Genomic DNA, 26,633 nt, shown 5'->3' on the forward strand with positions numbered 1-26,633 from the left:
AACAGTAACGGGGAGACAAGTCTTCTGTCCTCAGCCTCTGAGGAAACTACCTGACATTGAACATCTTTGCCTTCTCTCTGATGTAAACTGTTTCAGTCCATCTCTTTTTTGGCTCCCCGAGGTGAATTCCTGAGATACTGGTAGATGTGCCATCCTGCTCCTGAGTCCTGCTGCATAAATAAAATGTCCCATTTCCTGTTCTCCTGGACAGACTTAATAGCTCTTCACCCCATCCACGTTGACCTTCAGACTTTGCCTTCTTAATCTCGTAAAATCTTCTGTGAATGCACATCTTCCTTTTTATTTTATTTAATCCACCTGGTTTTGGGTTGTGCTGGCAGGTGCCTCTTTTTGCTGTGGTGTGCACCCTTCAGTTTTCCTCATCCTCTGCAGATGCCTCTTCTCTGGCAGTGGTGCATCAGGACAGGAAAATGAAATTTTTAGAACACTTTATGTAGATGTGGTCATTGCGTCTGTAAATGGCCATGCATTGGCCTGACTGGAGGTTCAAACAACGTGAGTACTGGGGTTTTTTTCAAGCAGGTACAATATGAAAAAACGGCTTTTTATTTAATTTTGTAAGTGGTTACTTAGCTTTCTGGATTGGTCTGGAGAGCAGCTTCATACTAAAGATTTTACAACATATGACATCATCACAGTCTAAAGGGATTGCAGTTCTCCTTGAATGTATATATGAACACTAATAAAGAAGAAAAGTAGGAGGCTTGGATTTGCTTATACAACAAAGAAAATGGGAAAGTCACATGTGTTACTCCTTGACAGGTTTTGTGGTGCATTTAGATTATTTGATCTGAACGATTAGGCTCTTTTAAATTCTGAGGTTTGGGGTTTTTTAATGGAAAAAAAAATGTTAAAAAGAAAAAAGGAAGTTGCCTCACTGTTATTTCATAGTTTTTCCCATTTCCGTGACATGATCTTATGCTGATAAGACTACACAAGTGTATTGTGTTACTGTTAATTTAAATGTTAATTATGGTGAAAAGTGTATGTATGGCTTTTGTGTGGAACAGTAGAGATTTTATAAGACTTTAAGACCCGGTTTAGTGGATCAACCAGGGGAACTGCAAGTTAATAATATATTAGGCATTGCAAATCCAGGTGGAGTAAAAGGAATCCAAACATACTCTGGTGAAGGGAGCTCTAAAACTGTGGTACAGTAAGAAGCAGCTGGAATTTGCATTTTATCCTAGAACTTTCTTTTCTTTAATCTAGTGAAGATGTGTTACATAGCTCTTTCAGTATATTAGTGAAGTATTTTAATATTAATAATAGCATGACTACCAGTGTTTAAATGTTAAAATAATCCTATTTAAGGGCTTTGCTTGAATGTGATAGGAAGTAAAAATATGTAAGTAGATTTTGCACACATATTCATTGAGAAAATTGTGCTTTTAACACCACAGAACTGAACTGAGATTTTAATGCAAAGTGTCAAAATGCAGGAGTAAAATTTCCTCATAAATACATGAGGAACAAATAGTTTAATTGGTTGTTTTTCTATCTTTTCTATTTTCCAAGGCAACCTAAATGTAACAGTGAATCTCAGTATCCTGCAGTATCAGGATACAAAGTGCATGAGGTTTTTACAAGCTTGATTAAGCCAAGGCATTTTATTTGCTTGTCGATATCTGGATTATATTTTGTCCTGGGGTGGCTCTAGCCATCTGACAGCAGTATTATACCTTTGTGCTATGAAGTTAGGAGCTGCTAGTGATCTTTAAAAGCGGAGTTTCTTGAGAGAAAAAGTTTTTGTAGGCTTTTTTGCCTGTTTCTTCATCCTCCTCCTTTCTCTCCCCATCCCTTTCCCAAGAACGGATGATGAATAATGTTTAGGAAATCATTCCCCACAAGTCTCTGTGGGAAGACTTGTTATTTTAGCAATTTTGATGTAGTTACCAAGTAGTTGGTGAACCTGTATGGTCCTGTGCTCGTGAATATTGCTTTGTGCACCAAGTTTTATTCCAATTTGCGAGTGCTTTTGAAGTATTAATGTTATATGTCAGCTGCTTTGCTAAAGAGCCTTACTGTTTTCTTGAATACCTTTAAAACATAGTCTAAAATAGTGGAGGGTACAAAAAATATAATTGCAATATTCTTTGACAGAATAGATGTCCATCAATGGAGTGATGATAGTGATGTTAGATCTCTGACATTGTAGTTCTTGTAAATGAAAAACCTTTTATTTTTTTCCTACATCACCGAGGACTTTACCTGGTAGATTTTAAAAAAAAATCAAAATATCAAAATAACGACACAAAACCTCAGCCACCCCCCTCTGGGTCCCTACCCCGGTGGGCACATAACTTCCAGCGTTTTACAAGGTGTTAAAGTACAGAGATTATATCTTCTGAGCCTGAAAAAAAGCATTGTTAATTTAACCCTCAGTAATCTTATTTCACTTAGCTGCTGTTGCTGTCTACAGCCCCAGCAGATTTTTTTAAACCAGCTGTTGAAAATAACCTAGTTTAAAGAGTTCACGGCTGAACGTGAGGGATTCATCATTATATATTTACTGTCTGAGGCTGATATAGCTGTAAGGTTTTTCAGATGCCATTGATCTATTGCGCATGTTCCCTCCCCGGGTTGCAGGACGTGCTTCTATTTGCATAAGGCCCTGGGCAAGGTTCTTTCTTGCATTGATTGGCCTGTCCAAGGGAGCCTGATGTGCTCCTGCATTGATCACCCTGTCTTTTCTTGGAAGGCAGTGTTACGCCGAGTTCATCTCAAACATTCTAGGGAGAAGGGAAAACTTTACTGCAGATGTCTCAATTTTATTCAGATGTTCCTTTGAGTATAGGCCTTTCCTCTTTTTTTTTTTTTTTTTTAGGATAGGGGGTTTTTTGTGTTGTGTTTTTGTTGGTTTTTTTTTTAATTTGGATTTGTCTCTGCAGTTATAGCACAGCATAGACCAGAGTGTACTGAAAAGCTATGTTAAATAAAATCACCATTATGTATACCTTTTATTCCATGCTGTGGGGTTTTTTTTTAAACAATGCCTATAGCTTCCAGCAAAAATCAAAACTACTCTCTCTTCAAAGAGTTTGCAATTATAAGTGAAGACTTAATCTAAGACTGTGTGTGCTGGTGTCTTTGCTGACATTAATATGGTCAGTTTGTAACTTGCGTGGTTTGTACTAAATTTTCTTCAGTCGTACAAAAAATATTTAAAAATGGCATCTTTGGGATAAAACCGCAGTTGGATTTTGGCTCGCTGGAGCTGTACTTCAAAATTAATCACATAGGTAAATTGCTGAGCAGACCGATGGTTGATCAGCTTTGTGTTGATCAGAGAGGACAAATCCTTCCTTACAATGTCCTTGTTGTTACCGACGTGGTATGTCAGGGGCTGGCTTTTGAAACCCAGGTTTGGCAGCCGGGTTCTTGGCTCACCCTTGTAGGGGATGGAGCTTTTCAATGTCTGCTGCAATAACAACCCATATTCAGGAGCTCTGAAATCCACTGCTGCCATTTCTGAGTGCCGCACATTTGCCTACATGCCTAATTATGGGAAAGATGCCCATTATTATTGCCCACCAGACCTCTTTCTGTGGTCAGAAAATGATTTGACACATGGACTTCCCTGTAGGTAGAGGTGAAATGTGGTTATACCCAAAGGGTGGCTCATATCTAGTGAATGAGCTGACATGTGAACTTTACCAAGCGCATGGTAGTACTGCATGTTGGTGAAAAATAAAATGTTACGATAGCGTTCCTGTCCCACAGAGCACTGAGCATCGCAGAGCCATTCCTTCATAATTTTTAAAAAATGTACTAGATATTTTTGTGGACGCTGTAGAATTTTCTTTGAAGGAAATAAGTATTCAGAGATACACAGCTGAGATCTTATTAATGCTATTACATAAATTACGCAGGTTTTTTTTTTTATCGCTTGGATTATAGTTTCCTGTCTTTCACAGAAGCAATAATGTATTGCATTGTATTGCAATACTTTGGCTTAGGGAACATATTCCTTTGGTCATTCAGTAAAACAAAACTTAGATAAGTATAATTCAGGTAGCGTATATGAAATTTCATCTTCATTATCATGCAAATGCAGTGAGAATGTAACATTTCCCAAGATGTCATTTGACTATTAGGATCTTTAGAAAATGGCCTCTCAAAGCCACAAAGCTAATATTCCAGAAGAAAGCTATATAATACCTAAAAATTGTCTATCCTTATTCTATATGAATAACAAATGTAATAGGACAGGCCATTATTAAAATCTCAAAAGAATGTGTTGACCTATTGATACAGAGGATCTTTTTTGATTTTTGCATCAATGATGAATTCTGAGCTTTCCGTAGCATAGAGGATGAACATGCAAATACAGATTTCAAAAATCTGCAGGGAAAAAAAAAGTTGGATAGTAACTGGAAATCTGTTCTTTTTTGTTTTGGTATATAAATTAAATCGGTGGATATTTATATCGATAACTATTTTGTTATACATAGCGATATCCTGTGCGAGTGTTAAATATATTGTGTGGCTGCATTGTGCACAGATTGTGCATCTGCAACACTTTTCACTTATTTTAAGCTGTCTCTTGCTGATATTTGAGTCAATGAATGTAGAAGATGGGCACGGGCTAACGATGAGCTAATCTCTTAAGTGGGGAGTGGAACTTGCTTTTAATTCTGAAATAAAAGAAGAGTCTGAGTATCTCGTAGCAGCCCATTATCAGTGTTGTTCAGTTGAAGAAAAACGCTGGACTTGCTTATATGCATGAACTGTGCAGGGCAACAAGACACGAAAAATTTCTGGTAGCAAAATAGATCTTTTGCAAACAGCTTCAGTTTTGAAAAAGGAAGGGTGGGACACGATTGCTTATAAGCAATTAAAATGAAGAAAAGAAATCTAATCTCTTACTTCAGGTAGGAATACTCTCTGAAAAAAAAAGTATCCATAGCATGCATAGCATTGTGCTGTTAAACAAAGCGGATGCCCTAGAAAAACGTGATGAAGATGTATATAGGTACTTCCAGACTTTCTGATACCCTCCATGGATGTTGTATACTGAGATTTTTCTCAGCAGATATTTGCAGCCCCAAGTGATGGTCTGGATGTGTTGAAATAAGTGTTTTGAATGGGTTTTAATGATTGCTTGATTGCTGGGCATCAGGAATACAAGCGAGTCCTTTTACTGGTAAGGTCTAGGGAAAATAGAGCAGCACAATGTAAAAACCCATCTTTTAAAGTTTTCCTGTGAAAAATTTAACTTCCGTGGCAAAAAGTGATATTTTTCAGACGCAGGGCTGATGTTTTCCAAATAAGTATATAAAGAATGAAAGTCCAAAGTCTGTGGGTTTTTTATTTTTAGTTTGTAAAACCATAGTATTTAGAGACTGGAAAAATTACAGAGGATGTCTGAAGTGTCATCTCTTTCCCGTGTCACTGAGACATTTTCATTTTACAAGCACGTTACTGAAGATAAGAGCTGGTTCTGTGTTGTTTTGCTAGGGAGATCTTTTCAGAGTCTGGGTACTGCTAATGTGACAGATACCATGCAGCAATTAAAAATGTTTTCCGCTACTTCATTCCCACCTAAACATTTTTACTCTCTGTGCATCATACGTACGAGGTATCTGTCCTCCACTCAAAACCTTTTCATGATTTAACTGGCAAACTTCCATCACATGCAAGATACTCTACTGCATTTTTTAAAAGGCATTAAAGTTTATTTATGCTAAATTTTTTCTGAGCTAAAATGGGGTGTTTAAATGACAAAGACTTGATCAAGAACTCCCCGACACTTGTGATCTGGTGCAGCAGTCAGAGGAGGGAATTGATAGAGCCTCCCCGTCTCACTCCAGAAATGCTGATTTTCTGTCATGTTCATATTATGAGGAGAGGCTGCTCTGGGTGCGATACAGACTGCTTAGCACCAGATTTACTGGGGTCACCGTTTGAGCCCTACTTCATTGCCAAAAGGGTAATGTGTGGTAGTGTTCATAAGAATAGTGTGTAATAAAGGCAAAACAATTAGAATCGTCCTATGCTGCAGACTCTCGTGTTGCTTCCCACCACCTTTCTTTTTCCAGAAAAAAAAAAAAAAAAAACAGTTGTCCTATTTAAGTAGAGGCTAAATCCTTATTCAGCTGGGCAAAACTGATTTTTATTGCATGGCATAGAAAATAATGGTGTAAGTTATTATTTGCATTGCTTTGGATTGCACTTCTTTTGTATGTACTCAATACATTTTTATATTTTGCAGCATTCTGCTAAGTACAATCTAAGTGAAGTTTTTTACTCTAATTGTGAAGCGAGTGTTATAGAAAAAAGAAATTTGAAATTTCAATGTCACTATATTTGGTAGATTCATATGAATCTGTGGAAAGGGATAGCAAGTCTATAGTTTGTAACTGCACAAAATTAAAATTAGTTATATAATGCACATTCCTCGAGACACCTTATTTTGAAAGGAAAAATCTTTCTGCCTTCTGCTTCTCTTTCATACATACTAAAGTAACTTTTCACAGTTTAAACAAATATTTCTAAATCAGGTAGTTCAGGAGACGCATCCCATAGGAAAAAAGCATCCGCCTGCATTCGGTAAGCCAAACGCAGGCAGGCATATGCCACAGTGTGCTGTTCCGTGCGTCTCCCTGCCCGTACGCAGCCCCGCACGCGATCGCACGCAGTGCGTATTATTGGTATAAAATTCTTAATAAGTTTTAGCGGAGAAATTCCCACAGCATCAAAAGACCTATTGACGCCGGTAATGCAGGAGGTGTGTTTCAGCCCTTCCCTGTTTCCCCCTGACCTCTCGCACGTCGACACACTCCCCTTCAATCACTGCTCTTCCACTCAGCTGTATCCCAAGTCAAACTTTCCAGCCGGTCACCGGCGAACACTCGCTGCGTGCCCCCGCGTCCCCTTCCTCCCTTTTCCCCTAAACCCACGCGCCCCATCCGCCCCGCTGCCCAGGTCCCACAAAAACCCTCCATTTTGATTTCAACCCCCCTCGCCATGCAGAAATAATGAGTGATGCCGAGGGGGGTGTCAGTCCCCGGGTCCCTCTTTTCTTTTGCCGGTGTCATTCACGCCACGCGAGGGCTGCGCCTGGTGCGTGCGCTCCCCGTCCTCGCGCGAAGAGCGCGCGGCCCGAGCTGGGGGTGAAGAGCAACTGCTGTCCTCTGCAAAATTAACTTTTGTCGGCCAGCCTGAAGTGCAACCCCGTGTCACATTTTCTGCAGTAGGTTGACATCCTCAGGCACGAGGGATCAAGCGGTGCTACGGCAAGCGACCTCGTCTTTTCTTCTTCTTCCTTAAAACAGCCGTTAGCATCTTTGCGCGTGGGAGGAGAAAATAATAAAAACTTTCTTATCGTCTGTAATATGTAACTGCGCTTTCACCTCCCGCCTCCCGAACCGTTTTGTGCTGAGGTGAACCGTGCTGCAGTTTGGGATGGGTTCCCCGGGCGGCAGCACTATAAGTCTCCTGAAAAAATATTTGTTGATAATAGCCATAGATGCAGCATCTGCTGTAAAATGCACTTGAATTATTTCAGTTGCTGTTGCTAACTTTTTCAGAATGCTAAATTACTGCTAAAATCTAGTGGCAAAAACTTCCAAATCCATTTTTTATGGCTGTGTTCTCATATTAAGCCTAAATGTGTATATGCCATTTAGAGATTTTAATGAATCTTACGCAATTAAACTTTCATCGGCAATTGTACCCTAATAGTTATTGTAAGGTGTCTAAATACGTATCCACTGTCATTCTGAACATTGTGTTTCCAGCCATTTGTCTCTTAAACTAATGCATATGTGCCGCCTTCACTTTAAACAGGATTCAATTTATAATGCACATTGTAAGCTTTTCGTAAAAGCCTAATTATGTACATCGCTTTTTAAAATGCAAGGATGGGAATAAATGTCTATTAATGCTTTACATGGAAAAACAGAATACAAACATCTTGTGATCTGAATATATTTATAAATAGTCACTTGCACTTTTTATGCAAATGAAATTAGCCAGTGCTGTCAGGCTTCAATTTTTTTAATTTTTTTTTTTTTTTACAGTATTATAAGAATGGCTTATTTGACATCTCATATATGTCTTTTTATAATGTTCGAGGCTTTTTCCATGCACCTGTAACTGGTGCCATCTTGTATCATTCTTTTATACCTTTTGTCTTTGTTTCCTTATTTTATTGCCTGTACTTCACGGAAGACGTGAATGCTAATGAACATATGACGTATACCATCATTCACAAGATGAACAGATAGCTTTCTCTCTTTGTCAAATGTTTATGCAGTAAAATGAAAAATTAAACAAACCTAGCATGACTCTGTTGTTATTATTTCAGCTTAAATAAAACACCTACTGAAGTTTTGTAGAATTTTTCCCACCAGAGGGAAATTTTTGAGAGTGCTGAGGGACTATTTTTATATCCAAAGAGTAAAGTTTGAGGTAATTTGCTAAGAGGCATAGAAGTTATATTACAAAATTGTTGATACTGGACCGTAATAAAGTCTAAATAGTGTTAACCTCCAATTAACAAAAAAAGGGGGGAAGATGTCAAAACACTCATTACAGGTTTAATTATAATTTCTGATTGATTCAAAACCTTCTGACTGCGTTCTGGCCGCTCCAATTTAACCATTCAGCCCATGCTGCCCGTATTGTGTATTCAGCAGTTCCTATTAGACATCTTCACAGTGAGTGATTCTGCTGGGCTTTCTGACACCCGCTTTCATGCATGGCCTGCCGCTCCGCGCCGAAATGTGGTTGGTTTTGTGGCGGGGTTGGTTTTTTTTTTTTTTTTCTCCCCGAGCTGCCTGCAACATTAAAGACATCTTGGGCCGTGCCGGGGCTCGGTGCGTGCGCCTGCGCGTGTGCGCGTGTATGTGTGCACATACGTGGACATAGCATAATAAGCGAACGCGCCCGTGCGCGCGCAGAAATATGTCCTATACGTAAGTACATAACGCGCGTCGCCTCCGCGATGCCGCACGCCAAGGCGATGCGCCTTGTATACTCACGTATAGGCGTGCGCAGGTACTTCTTGGTCTCCCACGCGTGCAACCGGGTGGGGATGGTCCTGGTCCCCCCCTCCAAGGTCCCCATGATGCTGCGGGGGGGGGGTTTGGCAGGCGGTGACACTAGAGGGCACTGCTTGTCCTCAGTTGCAGCATCCTTCTGGGACAGCCCGCGGAACTCCGCTGAATTCCGTAATCTGACTTTAATTAACCGCCGGGTTCTTATTAAGAAATCCTAGGCTGGTTAATTTCGTTGCTGCTTTGTGTTTAGCCTTCTGTTAATATAATGGGTGGAGTCATCAGTGCTCACAGACACAGAATCAAGTGTGTCCTGTACAGTAGCAAATTTTTTAATTTTTTTTTTTTTTTAAAAAAGCCTCGAAATGTCAGTCTTGGCAAAGCCAGAAGGCTGAGTTTGCCCTGCGATGGGGTTTAGATCCCTTGCCAGCTGTGCTTCCAGCCAGCAAGTGTGATGCGCAGCGTTAGAAACACGTCGGGGAGGGTACTGAGGAGTTAGGGTGATTTATTTCAGCAAAGGTCAAGAGAAAGATAAGCAGAGGACAAGAATAGGAAGTTTAAAGAGTGCATCTTTGGTATCTGTAAAACTTGTATCATTTACATTACCCTCAGAAAAATGTTTCTTATTTACAGAACACTAAATCACCTGAGTTGCTGTTCCAAGTTCAAATGTTTCTTCCATTCGTGGGCTCTTTTAGTAGCATTATTTTGCATGGGATTTACAAAAGAGGTTGAATAGTCAGGTTAATCGGATTAATAAAAGCCAGCATCATTTCACAAACATCAGAAAATTAATACCAGCATTAGACATGGTATCAAAATAATAACATCCAAGCTCAACATGAAGACACCAAGCGTTGCTATTAGCTCGTCCAAGTCTTCGGCAGTCCGCTGTAACGAGTGCTGCGTGCTGGCCAGATCGGGCGTTTTTCTTTGCTATGAAATTCCAGCACTCAAGTTCAAGAGATTACGTCCTGTGGCTTAAAGTCCCATCCACTGCTTAAGCTGCGATTTGGGATTGGGCCCTATATCAAATCTGGTCTGTCTTTTTCTTCTACCTCTCCGCTGTTGAGCCAAAATACTTCTTTCTGATTAACTGTTGCTGACTTCCAGTGAGTGTGTAAATTTTGTCACATCAAGTATTCATAAACATGTGTAGTTAAACAGCTGGTTTGGCTGATCCCTGCAAATGACCGTTAGTCGAGGCGATGGGTGTTTGGTGTAGCTAAAGGTTTTCCCACGTGTAAGTTCTAATTTTCAGCCGTTTGAAACTTAATGATTTTCTTACATAGGAAAAGTAATTTTTTAATCAACTTCTAAAATACTGTCCTAGCCAGAACTCATGGCCATTAAAAGGCAAGCCAGTGTAACAATAGGTTATATTTTGTGCAGAGTGAATTGGAAGTGTTTTATTTTAGTCCAGTATAACCACTTGCAAATATCAAAGTGATTTTGAGCCATTCTAATTCTTAGCAATGCATTTTTAAACAGTGCAGTGGGTATATAAATTTCTGAAAAATCCTCCTGGAAGTTACTGCACAACTCTAGAGGATAATGTAGCATGTTTATTATAAATATGTAGGTTTTCTAATTATTTCTGTATAATCACGTAGTGGTCTTGGACAGTCTGGTCTCCCACCTGATCTTTAGTAATAGATCTGTCATTTAGCAACAGCAAGCATCACCTGGTTTTTCTTTATCGGTTCATAAGCAAAAAGAAAAAAAAATGTTTAATCAATACAGAACAACTCTTATTGCATTCACCATTTGATAATTTGAAATCTTATTTTGTGCGTACCAACGGTCTACAAGCAGTCAGATGCCAGAACTGCTATAATAGGATTTTTCCCCTCCTAGCGGGATGTTGCTTATGGCTATAAAAAGTTAATTTCAGATCCTGATACACTTGCATTAATTTTTGAGACATTGGCTGAGTGTAGTACAGCAAAGAATAACATGAACACCGCACCACTATGCTGTAGCTAATCGTTTATTACCTCCAGCCAAAGGAAGCGGTGTTAATGTGCAGGCCACAATGTCTGGAAAAAAGAGGTAGGAAACTGGCAGAAAAGGTCTCCCAGATTTCTTCCTGAGGGTCTTGAGAAGAGGACCGAGGAGGAAAAGGAGAAACAATAGCTTCATCATCTCTTAAAGGCTATTTAAAAGGGTCTTGGCATACTTGGGAGATCCTGTTTGTGCATTAAAATAATATTTGATGATGAGACTATAACACTTACCAAACTGTCCTGTTTCTGAATGAGAAAACGCATCTTCGTGGGAGTTTAAAAGTATGATTTATGCGTGAAAAACAAGCGATTTAGATGCTTATCATCTGCGATATGCACCATACCTCAGTAATGCGTTTATATTCTTTGGAGTATTTGCTGACAAAAGGAGCATGTTGTCTCTTCGTTTGCCAGTGAGGGATCTGTTGACTCCACAGCTATGTAAAAACCTCTCATCAGCACCTATTTTAATCAGCAAGAACTTTACTATAAATCATTATCAGAAAAAGCATTGTGCTACACTTTTATACCAATACATTTATTTTGAAATTAATAGGGAAAAATAATACAGAGCCTGTGCTTGAGATGGGCTAATAAGCGTGCCCATGAGACTTTCCTTTTTAAGCACTAAATGAAAGCTTTTGCATTGCTAACAGGCTACAAAAGTTGCTTAGGTAATAAGACTCTTTTTCTCTTATCAGTAAAAAAGAAAAGGGGAGGGATGGGATGGCTCAAGGGATTGGTAATCAGATTACAAAGTCTTTCACTTCTAGGTCACTGGTTCAAATCTGCCCCCTGTTTAGTAGTGACCAAAAGCTGTTCCCAGCTGATGGCTTTTCAGTAGCCTTTGTGCAATGCATTAGTGATCTATATCCCATGCCTGGTGAAAATGACTCCTAGCCATTGCGTTGGGAGTCTCAACTCAGACCCTTTAAGTAGGAATAAATGACCTGCTTGCGCATTGAAGGGTTTGGTGGTTTATTTTCCAGAAAATGATTTTAATAAGTTAGAGGAGCAGTGCAGCTGAATCTGCACTGTCACAGCTGCTCTGGGCTTCAACAGCAGACCCTGCTTCCCAGCACTGCCGCTATCACTTTTCACTAGCACTGCTTCGTAAAAAATTGTTACCAGCTTACTTAAGAAATGGGCTGATATCTCTTAATTTGAGCCACATGGTATCACTCCAATTTACTTCCATATTAGGCTAGAATAGATAAAATCATAATTGGGAAAAAAAATGAGAAGTAAAGGGAAAATTACTACATTTGTTCATCTTAGAAGAAATATCATACTTATTAGTAAAATTGATTTTGACATATAGAGTGTGAAAACATTTTTATTGATGGTTTTAGTGCTGCAGTAACGCTGCGGAAACTATGAGACTGCAACTTTGGTAGCCTCTGCTATATGTGGCTTATACCACTACAGTGTGCTCAGAAAAATGTTGGAAGAGCTTTATGAAATGAAATACTGAGAACAAGGGAAAACAGAGAAGATTCCTCAGTACCTGCAAAAGAGCCCTTTCGAGTATACATTTTCTAGTGCTGTCTCTTACTGGTGCTTACTGTCAGATATTTAAATGATAGGTTTATAGACTTTGCTCTTGTCAGCATTTTGAAGTGCTATTTTCCTTAAGGTAGGGGAATGCTAGAGGACACTTGCTATAAAGGGAATGTAATTTCTGGTTCATTAGTATATGAACCTGAAATTATGACTGTCTGCTGTATATGCTCTGTACGTTTCTATGGAAATCGCTTTGATAGTTTTGGAGGTGTGTTTATGTCCATAGGATGCACACAACCCATTATAAAACTATGACTTTTCCCCCAAAACTAACCAAAGAAAAACTGTATTTCTTTTGAGACAGCAGGCATGCTGCATATACGTTGCAGTAGATATTTTTGTAGAGAACTAGGTATTTCATCAATCCTACATGAAGCCTCATTGGATCAAATGGATCGCATCAGCCAGCTCCCTCCCCACTTGCATGAACTTTCATTGGAAGTTTGCTTCTGTCACCTCCACCTGGGAAAATACAGCACGTGCAGAGGTTGGTGGGGTACTGGCAAGCGGGATGCACATCAGGCATGGGACTGGCGCAGGTCATTGCTCTCCGGAGAGCTCCTCTCCAGCTCCTGGTGTTCAGAGTGATCTGACTAACGTGCTTATGGCTTCACCTTTGAAACCAAAGCTGAAAAAGCGTGCCAGTGAAACCTGTGTACCGCAACACGTGTTCATTATCCACGTTTTGCAAGAATGGCTTGGGCGGGATTTATTGCCACTATTTTCACACTCGGCCTTCAACGGCAAAGCTAGTTGGCTTGCGATGCAATGTGATCCCCTCCGGAACACACAGCAAACACAGAAAAAAAAAAAAATCCCAAATGATGTATTTATGATCCAAAATACACATTCTGCATGTAATAATGCTTTGGCATCAGATGTCTGAGACCCACAGGACTCAGAGTGGCCGCTGTGTCACACCAGAAAGCTCAGGCTGTCCAAGCTCCTGCAGGAGCCATGTCTCTCCACGTGCTAGCACCAGGGTGTTTTGTGGGCTGCTCATAATGTTTTGCTCAAGCTCACTTGCACCTGCATCTCTGGCCCCATTAGCTGGGGGAGGGGGCAGAATCTAAGATTAGTAATACAAGGGGTGAGGGTGAAAGGGACTGCCAGCTTCACGGGGCTGTTTGGTCCAGGAGCACAGGTTTGTAAGCCAAAGCCATTCATTTCAGGAGTTCACACAAAGGTTACAGGGGGGGAAAAAAAAATTAAACTGAAAACATTGGCGGCACAGCTGTTGTTAAGCTCGGGAAAGCTTCCTTTCAAGTCTGGCGTGAACCTTCTCTCCCTTTCCACGGGGGAAGCTGGTTTTGTTCCAGCGGTTAGCTCAGGTCCTCTGCTCCAAGCCTGCATCAGTGTGTTAGGAGTAGGCAAACTCAGGCTGGGCTCAGCAGAGTAAGGTTTGTCTATACTTCAGGGTTTTTTGTGAGTTTAATCATTAGTTTAGAAAGGAATTTAGTTAAACTGAGGCAACATCCCAACGTGGCTTTTGTCCTGGTGTAACGATGCTTCTTGGTGCAGTTTAAGAGGACCTTTATATGGCTGTAAGTGCATGCATATAGATTGAACTGTGATTTAGCACTATATGTCCATCTAAATTATGTTATAAACCAATGCACTCCATTGGTACACCTCCCTTCCAAAGTGAGCAGAAGCCTTCAGGCTGCTGTGTCTGGTGAGTGGACTTACCTATCCAAGTACCAGAGATGTGACCGGAGTCCCGTCCTTGTAAGACGAGACTTGGATATGGAGGCTCCCAGAGTTTGGTGTTGTGGTCCAGTTACGTGATGACTTTCAACTGATGGTGGGATACAGCCAGACTCCTCGTGGTAGGGGGTTGCTCGCCGGGACCCCCGCCCTGCCCTGGGGAAGCTGTTGTGGTGGTGCTGGTAGTGAAATAAAGACATGGAAAATCTGTCCTGGTGTGTTTCATCACTGAAGAGGACTTTGGAGGAAAAGGAGCAGAAGTAAAGCTCGTGGTTGCTTTTGGTTTTAGCGTTGCTTATGAACCTTATGAGATCAGAGGGTCACGGGCAGTATCTTGCTAGTGATGTGTAATGGTTTGGAAGTAAACACCAGGGGTGGCTGCAGCTGCCTTTGATCTAACTAAATGGCTATTATGTATATTCTATTTAACTTATTTTAAAATTAGGCAAAGAACATACAGGAATGCTTCTCTGTGTGCTAGATGCTTGAACTTCCAACTGTGTGTTCAGGACCAAACAAAAGGAAAATGGTTCTCTTTCAAGGAGCTTATCATTTGGTAGATATATAACACAAAGCACGCATGAAATGCTGTGAGAAAGAGGGACTGACTTCCTACCTTATCCCATGTTTTTAACATTTTGAATTTTTACTGATGAGGGCCAGAATTTGCAGATTTCACACAGTGTCTTTTGCCTTCCACGGTATCTGTGAATTTTTTTTTTTTTTTTTTGAAGTGGGACTTCTTAAGTTGAAAATGATGAGCTCTTAGCTTAAAAAGATGGGCAAGTAGTTAAATCCACAGCAGGCCTTTTTTCAAAGTACACCAGAAGCTTTGTAGAGTGCGTGCAGAAAGTTTAGCAGACGTCGCTTGTGCTTTAGTGCAGGGGTGGCTGATCTTCACGGTCCTACGGCATCCTGACAAGTTCCCTGGAGATCCCACGGGACCAGGACAAGAGTGCTGTTTCTTCAGGTCCTACCTGGTGGACCAGAGACATCCGTCACAGCAGCTCTGCCTGGCTGGCTCCTCCTGCAGTGAGAGGGGAGGGTTGTCCAGTGCCGTCCGTGCCATCCCAGCTTGCCCACTGGTGTAGCCTGGTTTCAGGAGCCAGCCAGCATGGCTTGGCTGATAGCTACTGAAAAGTCTTGGTCTGGCAAGCTGGGTGCAGCCACCAAAGGCAGAGTCCCATCCAAAATTTTCAGGACAATTTCTCCATTTCCTAACAACCATGAAAATAAATCTGCACCACTCTTAACAAGCCAGAGTCTCTCTTCGAGGCTTGTGAGTACAAGAGTTTGTTATTTCACCTGAGAAGGATGGCGTGTGATAAATGAGTACCTTCCTACATGGGAAGCTGGGATTTTTCAGTGCTTTTGTGTGGCATCCGTTGTCCTGACATATAGGCATGACAGCACTCATTACACTAAAAAATGACACTCCTCATTCTTCTGTTGACTCATCACTACCTGGCATCACTTCTCTGACTAATGTCATAAGTACTCAAGGATGATTTGTGGTATTTGACTAGCGGGCTCGTGCTGAGGGTTATGCAGAGCGAGTAGCACACGGGTCTGCTGGAGCATTACTTGGCAATAAATGATGTGAGCAAGCTGATGACCAGATTGGTCCAAGATCACTGGGCAGACCAGGAGGATGGATAAAGGAAGACTTCATGGCAGTGAGACAGCATCCTGGTTCCCCACCCCGTTTCCATGTCCAGGGATGCTGAGGTCTACGTTGTCTGTGGTGGCAGTGCCATGGGTCTCCAGACCTGCTGGAGAGCAGGTCCGTGCCCAGTGCCTCCGGAGGATAAAAGCGTCTGCCCTTCCCTTGCCAGTACAGCTGTGCCTGGCGGCTACCAGCACAGGGCATGGAGCAGACATATAATTATGAATGTGCACTGTTTATGAGAGTCTGTTCTGTACTCTGAATTGGAAGATCTTTATCTGAATAATTTGTCATATTAGATTAGTTATACATCCTTCAGGCTGCTTCACAAAGCCCTTCTGCCTATTGAAGATTTTCTCCTCCGTGGAGCCTTCTTAGCCTTGCTGCTACTTCCCCATCTCACGAGTGGGTGGAAAACCTTGTTTGATATCTGATGGCGTGTCCAATGTCTGATAAAGAGGCCAGATAAAAAATTATCCAGTATTTCCCCTTCTGCTTTACTGTTTTTTCAGACTTTGAAGATGTCAGTCATATTGTAGTCTGCTTGGTGTAATTTGGTTTTCTGTCACACATGCACATACTTTTTTTGGCGAAGGAGCATGCATGCGGCGACAGTATTTTAGTGGGAAAGAAGAGGGAAGCTGCTGCTCCTCTCTTTTGGCTGCCTGCAATAATAAATCACAATTTGCCATTCCCTAACCAGAAAGAGAGTTATCTCCATGAGTTTGTGTGACCCCAAAAGTTTCAGTTTACATACCCTCTTGCTCAGAGACCTTGCCTGTGGAGAGACTTTTCCTTCCTGAAGTTACTCAGAGGTTGCAAGAGTTGAAGCTGAGTCTTCAAAGGACAGGAAGAGTGAGTGTTGTCTTATCCTCTGGCTGAAGTGGAAATCCAGCTGTCTGTGTTTAAATAACAAGGGCGTTAGACTCCATGTCCATCTGTGAGGTGCTCAGCTTAGCACTCAGCTTTTCTCATTTTCTGTTTGTTGGGGTTTTTTTAAGTCTGGCCTTTTAATGAAAATTAGTACATAGGCTGACATGTTTATGTACACATATGATAAAACAGGGGCAACTTCTTAAATAAATGCTTGGTCCTTGTTCAGCCAATATCCAGAAATGTGTGGAGGATTTGCCCTTCTTGATGTTAAACCAGTGCAGTTCTCTGTTTCTCTAGGTATAAAATGAAATATAAGGAAATCAACTATTTCCTTGAAAAATGCACCAGCATGAGATTTGCATAAAGCTGTAATAAAAGTTTTCCATGTACCATTCAAACAGAAGCAATGAAGAAGTAATGCCATTTTACCCTGTTGTATTTGATACTTAACATGTAAAAACAGTTATTTACTTGATTGTTTCACATTCATTTCACTAATATGATTGTTCACTTGTAGGCTGAGTTCTAGATTTACACATTTATTAAAACATGAGAAAATTACTTCCATAACTTACTTCAGGCCACGTTTTGCATTAGATATGAACCATTACCTTCGTGATGGTAAAATATCAAAACAAAACTCCAACCCCTTGTATCATTTCATTTTCAAGCCTTGTGTTTTAATGGTTTTGTTACACACTGATTTTCAGGAGCGGTTTATTTCAACTAATTTGTCAACACAAAGATTTAAGATCCCTGTATTTTACTTACCTTTATCTGAGTAAATAAAATTCCAAGTACCTGCGTATTCTGGCTCAAGGCTTTTAAAGGTTTTCACCCCACACGATGCAAAAGAGGAGCCCAACCAGACAGGCTGAGAGTAAATGACTAGTTTTATTGATCCATTTTATATGTGTACTGGTTGTTTAGATACAGCAAAGCTGGTCCACTGTAATTTAAAAGATGTTCAGCTCAAGCAAGTACCTTAGGAAGAACTTTTTTCCCGGTGTGAGAAGGGTTTATTTCTGTCCAGCCCCACTTCCTAATTGATTTGAAATCGCCCAAAGTAACAACCTCAGCGATGTTGACCAGGCTCGAAGCCCTGGGGCTGAAAACGGTGGCGGCGCAGAGCCTGACTGGGGAGCAGATGAGTGTCTCTGCCCTGGAGCAGTCGCATCTCTCAGATGGGTGGACCAGATGGCCGAGGTTGGTAGCAGCATCAACAACCCAGCTTCTTTCTGCTGCCACCCTTTAGCGGAGCCCGTGCAAGCTGCGAGCTACCGCGGCGAGTCTGACAGGCGGCGACTGGAGGGGTCGTTGTAACTCAATCATCTGTCTGCACCCCAAGACCCCGCTCCTCCCTAGTCTGGAGCTTCCTACAACTCCAGTCAACAGCAAGAAAACTGGCGGGGTTTGAAAACTCTACTAATGTTTGCTCACCGGTAGGTCGCAGGCAGCGTTCGGCACCTCACCTTCAGCCGTGGGTCACTGCGAGGGGTCAACTGGGCACCAACTACTGCTTTTAAATGCCGTCAAACTGTCCCTAATGGCTGCAAGATCAGGCTGAAAGCCTGGCACCCAACGCATGCGCGTTCAAACAAGGAATTGTGTTCAAAATGATGGCTTGTGATTTGCCTGTGCTCGGAGCAGACTAGGACTGTGAAAGTCTTTGTGGAAACTGAGCCCAGGCGAGCAATTTTGGGGCAAGAGGCTGAGAACGCTTCCAGTTTCAAGCAGAGACACCTCTGCTTCCTAGTCCGCATAGATCTTGACCTTTCTTGATGCTACAGCACTTTGAACTTTCAGTCATGGGCCGAGGTGGTTCTGATCAAGGCACTTTACTAACTGTTTTGGTTTAGTTTGGTTTGGTTTGGTTTATTTTATTTTATTTTATTTTATTATTCATTTCAAACTAGGCATGGCAGTCAAATAGCTATGCAGTGCTTCAAAAATCCAGGTAAACCAAGAAAAGGCAAAGCTGTGACCTACAGCATAAGGTTTTATTGGCAAAGATGTATCAGCTAAGAGCTTGAAAAAATCCTTTGCCACCCCAGCCAAGATAACTATGTTAGCAAAACCTCTAGAGCAGGTTTTGCGTAGCTATTCCAACAGAGGAATACTCTTGCTGTCTGAGCTCATGTCATTTGGAGAGGTGATGCAGCCTCCTGCCAGAAAACCTCCTGCATCTCTATTAAGAGGATGCTGCTGACACAGACGCATGGTGAAGCCAGAGCAGCAAAGGATCTTCCACTATGCCAGAGGTTTAGGCATTATCATGTGCTCGCAACATCTTCTACTACCCAAGTCCAAATTAACTGTGAATACAAAATGAAATACAGTTTAGCGAACTGTGTGAATTTGTCAAATACGATTTTCCTGGGGCTCGTGTACTACGTTGGATGTACCCAAGCTACCTTTAAACAACCCAGCTCGAGTATCAGATGGTCTTCAGCATTAGTTGTGCTAAATACTGCACATGCTAATTTAGGCCTCTTCCTGGAAGGATAAATTGGCCCTTGAGGAGCATCACATTCCTAAGACCAGACCATTTTTGAGCATGTATATTAGAGGCAAGCCAACGTCACCCAGCAGCATCGGAACATTAACGCTTAAACTGATCAGGCTTCACTTTCTGTTCCTGGTTGAGGCAGGTGGAAGTTGTTGACCCTTCAAATCTTTATTTTCATGCCAATGAGGTGAACAGAGATTTCCCCAGCTCAGAGTTCCAGTTCGGGGCCAGCAGACTCCTGCTGTCAGGAGGGAGTACCAACTGGCTGACTCCAGCTTGACCCCACTGCTCCAGACCTCCTTTCCTGACTATCACCACGGTTCTCCAGCAGCCCAAAGGCAAATATCTCTGCAACCTTCACCACTGAAATAGCTTGAGATGCACCGAAAAAGGGATTGGCTTTTGTTCGCTTTAGCTGAGCTTTTGATGGGAAGACCTTCACCAAACCCTCTTGTCTAACGTACATTTTTGGTCTGCAAGGAAACTATCCACAGAATGCCAAGATTTTGTGCTCCAGACCATGGAGGATGCCCCTTCCACCGGATTGTTTTAGTTTGAGTTGTTGTGAGTGAGATGTAGTGGACCCACTGAAAGATTTTTACCCACACAGTACCATTCCAGTTGATGTTGTGATGAGCTTTCTATCGATCTGTTAGGCTTCGTTCATACTAGACAAATTGCTGGGAGGTTTGTAAGCGAGGTGAGCCAGCATCCCTACCCACGGTCCTGTCGCACCTATTAGCACAACTGCCTGTGTTTGGGAACTTGGTGTTCTCCACGTTATTACAGGTCCTCGAAGCCTTTTCCTCCTGTAAGCTTTCTGTTGTAAGACACTAGGGACAAGAGAAGCGGGAGAATTGCATTATTAAGTTTAAAGTTTTAATAAAGCTGAAGCCTGAGGCTTTTATACTAGAGTGCCATGAGTTTTGTTTGTGCTGTTCACAAACTATTACCAGCAGAATTTTGTGTGCAGGGTTTTTTTGTTTTTTTTACTGAGCTATGCATAAGGGAGATGACCCCTATGCTTTTTTAATCTTGAGTTATTTTAGAATTAAATATTTTTCTAATCATGATTGATTTTAAGAACTTATACCCCCAATGTAAGGTATGCATGGAAATTTTCAGTAGAAGTTCTGCAACAGAAATTGGTTTACAGTGTGAACTGTGACAAGTCCTAGACTCCAGATGCTCTAAAGCAATCTGTTCTAATAAGTTCATGCGTTATTATTACTGCTCAGTGTGATTTATTGCTGTAGAAAACTATCACAATTGCAGATGTAACATCCAATAGATCTTTGAACAAAATATCAGAAAGTACTTGGCTATGGTCATTCTATGATTGTATCTCTGCAGTTGTTTTCTTTTGCTGTTTAAAAACTGGTGTGTATCAGATGCTTTTCTGCTGCAAGTAGGGATTTTATCATGTCTGTGAATTCATTTAGGTAGAATTATTCTTGTTGCTAATTGAAAATGGGAACTAGTTTAACTTTGGATTATTTATTATTTTTTCTATGTGCTGTTCAAGTGTAGTTGCTGATTAATTCTAATCCCTAATGAATAATATTTTATGAAGACTTGAGGATCTAATTCCATTTTAAGATGTGCAAAAAACTGAAAGTATTTCAGAAATTCAGGAATTCCATCCAGGAAGCAGTGAAAGGTTTTGGGAATCCCAGACCGACAAGCTTGCACTACAGACATACAGAATCGTATGCTTCATGGTGAAGAGGAGTCCTTCTCAACTGAAGAAAGGCTCAAGTGCTACCATTCAGACAGACCAGTTACTTAGTTTGTATGAGATTGAGTGAAAGGAGGGTTGAAGAGGATCTTGAATGACTGTAGACACGTACCGAGCTCCAAGGAGAGCACGTGAAGTTACCAAGAAAGAATCTACACATCACTGCAAAAGTGTTAAGTTCCTGGCGTGTGATTTCTTCTTTCTTACCATCTACCACTGCTTTTACAAATATTTCAGAGACCAGCTGATGCTGTTTTGATCCACCAGAATTTCTACTGCAAATTCATTTCACTTCTAGAAATCATTGAGGATATTTGGACAGGGGCTTCCACTTCAGTTTCCTCTGAAAGGAATCCACCAAAACCTTGTAGAGACTCAAACCAGTATGAGGCAACTGGAGACAATGGAGGACTTGCGTCAGAATTACATTGCTCCAAGCCAAGTGCTTATTGTAGACATGCCCGTTCAAGCCCAGTGCATACCATGTAAACACCATGCCACAACTGAAATTGTGGTGGAAGACAGGGGAAGTAGATGAAAGTTTTTTTCAGAAGTTCAAGAGAAAGTAAAATTTGGGGGCTTTTTTTTTTTAATCCATTTTTCCTTATTCCTAATAACAAGCAACTTAGAAGAGCTAAGTATCCCCCGAATATGTGGTGGAGGTTGATTTGATTGTCTGAGCCCATAAAAATGAAAGAGGCGTGTTTTAACTTCCTTTTACCTTCCTCAGAAGGTGAATTTTTAGCCATTTTAAATTTGTTAGAATAGGTATTAAGAGTATGGAATCAATCCTGCAAAGAGTTACTCTCACAGGCCCTTTACCTAAAGTCTAACTGGGATATTCATAGATTTTTGTGTTTGCAGGATCAGACCTTTGAGTCCCCCTTCTAGCATACTGATGCTTTCATTTGACAAGAGTGCTATGCTATAAAATATATACCAAAGATGTATTCTCATCTGTTCTAAATATGTATACACACACACTAAATATACTGCATAAGTAATATATGTGTAAGAGGCTATGTTTTATATGCATACACTACAGATAATAAAGGTATCAACCTTTTGTCATTATAAAGTTACGATAATTGTGTAATATAAACTTATAGAGGATTGCCATCTGACCTTTAGCAGTAGAACAGTTTAGCAGTAGAACACTTATTAAATTGACCAATAAATGGGTAATTAACATATATATGAATTTAAAGAATGCATTTCTAGGGGATTTCAAGTTCTTGCTTATGTACGTGACAGAGTTGAATGCTTGTGCAAATAGATAATTAATGTTTTCCCTTGCAAAGTGAAGGAACAAATTTTCAACCACTGGCATAGAGAGGGCTTTCAAAAAGATGCCTGAATGCTTTCTGACTTGTTGCAGTGAACACTGCTCTATGACTTGCCATTCTAAGGGAATCAAATATAAAGTAGTGATGATCTATGATTAATAAATTACAAAAACAAACTTTACTTTGAATACAAAGAAGGAACACAAAGGTAAAATGGAAATGCCTGAATAGAAAACATGGTTGGGAAAGCCTAGAGGACCCAGAGTGGTGTACTGAGTGATGCAGCAATAAATAAGAACGGGTTTACCTACCAGATAAGTGCCAGTTCCCCTACTTCTGACTATAAATGAGTTATTGGAAGAAGAAGAAGGAATTTAAGTATAGTGAGCGGAGCCATAAGCCATCCAATGAACAGGTGCACAGAGAGATGGCTTTCTGCAAAATCTGTTCATCTAAGAATACTTTAAAATTTGAAAATGAGCATTGAGCAGGAAATTAAGTAAATCCTAGGCTGTGAAAACTTGTCTATGGAATTTACTGACGTACAAAGAGTATAAGGCATAAAATTAACTTTAGACAAAATCCTTAGGTCTTTGTTTGCAATTGTTGCTTCAGTAAAAGGCACCATTATCCTGAAAAAAAAAAAAAAAAAACCAAAAAAACTTGTAGTATTGTAAATAGTCTGTGGTCTATTAAATACCTTCAGTTTTAGCATATCCACTTTAAAAGACTGTACTGGTTGCATGGAATAAAACTAGTCCTGGGAAGTGTAAGTCATGCATCCCATAGCATCATTCCCTTGGAATTTGGTTGTATCAACTGTAGTTGTATCAAATTTGAATGGCAGCTGGGTGCTACATTTGTGTTGAATGTTAGTATATTTTACCCTAACAATTTATTCTGCTCACTGAATTTTTCAGATTTATGGGAATTCAAAACTATTTTTGGAAAAGATAAATATGTTTTAACTGTGAGCTATCAATCCATTGAATCTGAAGCATTTACTGGGTGTTGAAGTTTCTGTGACCAAAAGCACATAGGCTTCTTGTATATTCTTGTGGGATAAATTATCCTCCTTGATAAGACTGTCTGCTGCTTGAGCGTCACCCTGATCTGTTCTCCTTGGTTATTATTATCAGTTAGTGTCTTGTTGTAGCAGAGAACTTGAACTGTTATGGTAGAAGCTAAGTGTCCTGGGTTTGATATGCTCTGTTTTGACATTTCTGTGTCACTTAAAGATGGACACGTTAGACTTCTTGTTTAAGGGAAGATTATACCCTTGATCCTTTCTCCACTTGATATATTGTTTTTGTCTATTTTCTTTCCAAGTTGGCTCATAAGGGCATGGATGCCTACCAAAACTTATTTCTTCTGCGCTGGATGTAGAGAAATCTGTAGCTAAAGCTCAGTTAATCTCTTCAATCCCTCTTTGCTGCTACATCCATGAGCCCTTGTCCTGACCCCAGCACTGTGGCTGAGTTATCAAAAACCTCGCATTGTCAGCCTCAGTCTCTTTGCTGATCTTTGTGAAGAGAATACTGTTCTGCGGGCATCCACAAAGCTGAGCAGCAAGCACCAGCAGCATGTCGGATATTGCATATTATTCCCCGTATTGTTTATGATCTGAAAAGCAAAGACTGCATGTACCTTGTGAAGAAAAAGTAGGAAGAGATGGTGATCGATGGCTGCCAGTTCTTCCATGTGGATAGGGAAATTGAGAATAGCAAACCTGAGCTAGGTCTAGAGAGGGAGAAGGGAACTGCGCATCTGTATTTCCTTTTGGTTTGAAGAAAAAGGTGATGTTCTTAGGCGAACTGGGTGGCTAGTTTTCAAAACAAGAAATGTGGGATACAATAGCTTGAGAGACGACTGTTTTTCCAAAGCAGAGCGTATTTTTTTCCCCTTGCTGGTCATTAGCAGTGCTTCTGAAGACCAGCCCTTCATGGAGGAAGTCATGCTGTAACGCAACGAGCTGGTGCCAGTTTTAAGCTTCCCCCAGCATGTAATAGCTCCAAGTAATTGGTAGGTACGTGCACTTCAAGGACAGTGATATTTTTGCTCCTTTACCCATTTAAATCACAGCATTTTGTGCAAGAGGGTGCAGCCAAATGAGTGCTGGAATGCACAGCACTGGTTTAGGATTATTAGTGCATATGGCGTGTTTCTAAAACTTATTCAGTATACAGCAGGGTTTAGTGTGAGTTGGGCGTGTGTGGCTTACACGTCTTCTTTTTAGATACTGTCTCTTTCAGAGAACTTTTTTTCTGGTAGGATTTCTGAGGCACTCTTACATGGAACGGAGGGTCCGGTCCCCTAACCACACTGCCTGTGGTGCTGGGTTTAGGAGAAGCCTGGCAACACAAGCTCCTGACAACTCCCAGCAGGTCCTGCAGCCCTTCAGCAGAAGGTCTTTCTGCAGATGCTGTCCTCTTTAGAGAAGGAGGGTGATGCTACCTTACCTGTTATGTCAAGGTAAAGCAGTTGGATCGTTGTGTTGGCTGGTAAGAGAAAGAACTAGCCACAGCCCTCCCCAAAGCAGCCTGGTTTTGCCCTGCAATCAAAGGGTCATCCATTCCATGATCATCTCATGCACATAGCTCTGCCTGATAAAGGGGACGGTAAAGCTGCACTCTAAAAACCGGTATTTTCAGATGTTTGGCAGATCTAAATCACATTTGGGGCCTGGTGTCATTTTAAAGATCTGAATAGAATAGAACAGAACAGAACAGAATAGAATTGAACAGACCAGAACAAAACAGAATATTGCAGATGAGATATTCATAATGAGTCCAAGTTCTGGTGAACCAGGCTGGTCGAAGGTCTGAGTGACTCAGCCCTTTGAGAGACAAAACTTTTATCAGTGCTTGAGATGTCTGTACAGGTTTTGGGAGGGGTATCGTAGCATCAATAAAACCCCTTGTTTTGAGGCTCCACCCTCCTCTGGAGCTCAGGGTGTTCATCCCCACTTTAGCAGAATCACCAGTGGTTCCTGCAATGGCCTGAAGATCGTCCTGAGAGATTCACTATTCTTGCATATGGTTTCATAATGGAGGGAGTTTTGCCATCTTTATACTTACAGTGAAATTTAGTGCTCAGTATCAGATGTTTGGCTGAAAATGTCAGTATTGTGTTACATCTGAATGAAGCTCGGCCTCTTGCAATAGATGATATTTTGTCCTAAATGCATGATTTCGTCCCACGCACACATATCTGTTATATCCCATCCTCCAAAAATTCTAGATATTAAATGTGCCCCATGGGAGGGTAAATGATGGAAAAAATGGTATGTGTGGAAAGGCTTCACATGAAGAAAGATTAGTCTTAAGAGTTTCTTCATACGCACTTGCCCAAGATGTTCTAAGCTCAGCTGAATTCCAGAGTCATGTAATTCTGACATTACCAAAGACAGAGTACTGGGGAAGGTGAATACCTGATTTTATCTGGAATGGGGAGCTCTGCATTGACACTACCTGGCCAATAGTGGTGAATATTTTTCCCTTAGAATATTAATTCAATTACACTGATTTTAAAATGTACATAATGTAAGCCAAACAGAAGGCAAGACACGATAATTCAGAATGTTGTAGTGCGGTTATGTGGGATCGGAGTGTTTGGTCAAAAGTGTTTACTTTTGTGATATTTTCAAGAAACTAGGAGGTAGTTTGCATAAGGTGTGGGTAAATGCTATTTTTCTATCAAAAATATGGATCAAGGTGTTTATTTTGACGTTTCTGATGCAAAATATAATTCACATCCCCATTGTAAAAGTCTCTTTTAGAGCAGTGTTTTTGGAGGTGCAGCCTGTGTGCTGATAAGCAGTTACTAGAGCATGAACAAAGGATGCCTGGTTTTAGAAATGTTGTATGCATTGCCATTTATACAAAAAGAAGCTGAAAAAAACCATTAACTTTAGTGCAGCATATACAGTGATAAAGACACTAGTTGCAAAATGCTGGTTTTATAAGTATAATTCATTATACTTTCTTTGATCCAGTGTTACAAATTAGGGTCACTTGTGTCAGGAGATTAAAACCTTTTTGTCTCTCTTTGATATCAAACTATTCTTTCCCAGTCCCTTTTATCTTGCAGAGCAGCACTGAATTCCACAGCATCTTTGTCAGTTCACTCATGTTATTTGCAGCAATCATTTAATTGGTTTTAGAACTAATATTATTTAGTCATACTGTCATTTGCAGCAACAGAGGCTCTTTAATATCCAAAAAATCTTGAGAGGTTCCAGCATTAGCTGGGTAAGCAAA

At 40.8% G+C, this 26,633-nt stretch overlaps 1 protein-coding gene across 2 annotated transcripts in view; it reads left to right on the plus strand.

The window, feature by feature from the left end:
* Nucleotides 1-26,633, plus strand: part of FAM172A (family with sequence similarity 172, member A) — a 268,877-nt gene that overhangs the window by 166,405 nt on the left and 75,839 nt on the right. The gene's annotated exons all lie outside the window — the stretch shown is intronic.

This window comes from Haliaeetus leucocephalus, unplaced genomic scaffold (genome assembly GCF_000737465.1).
Source record: "Haliaeetus leucocephalus isolate CR32 unplaced genomic scaffold, Haliaeetus_leucocephalus-4.0 Scaffold598, whole genome shotgun sequence".
In the NCBI taxonomy this organism is placed as follows: Eukaryota; Metazoa; Chordata; class Aves; order Accipitriformes; family Accipitridae; genus Haliaeetus; species Haliaeetus leucocephalus.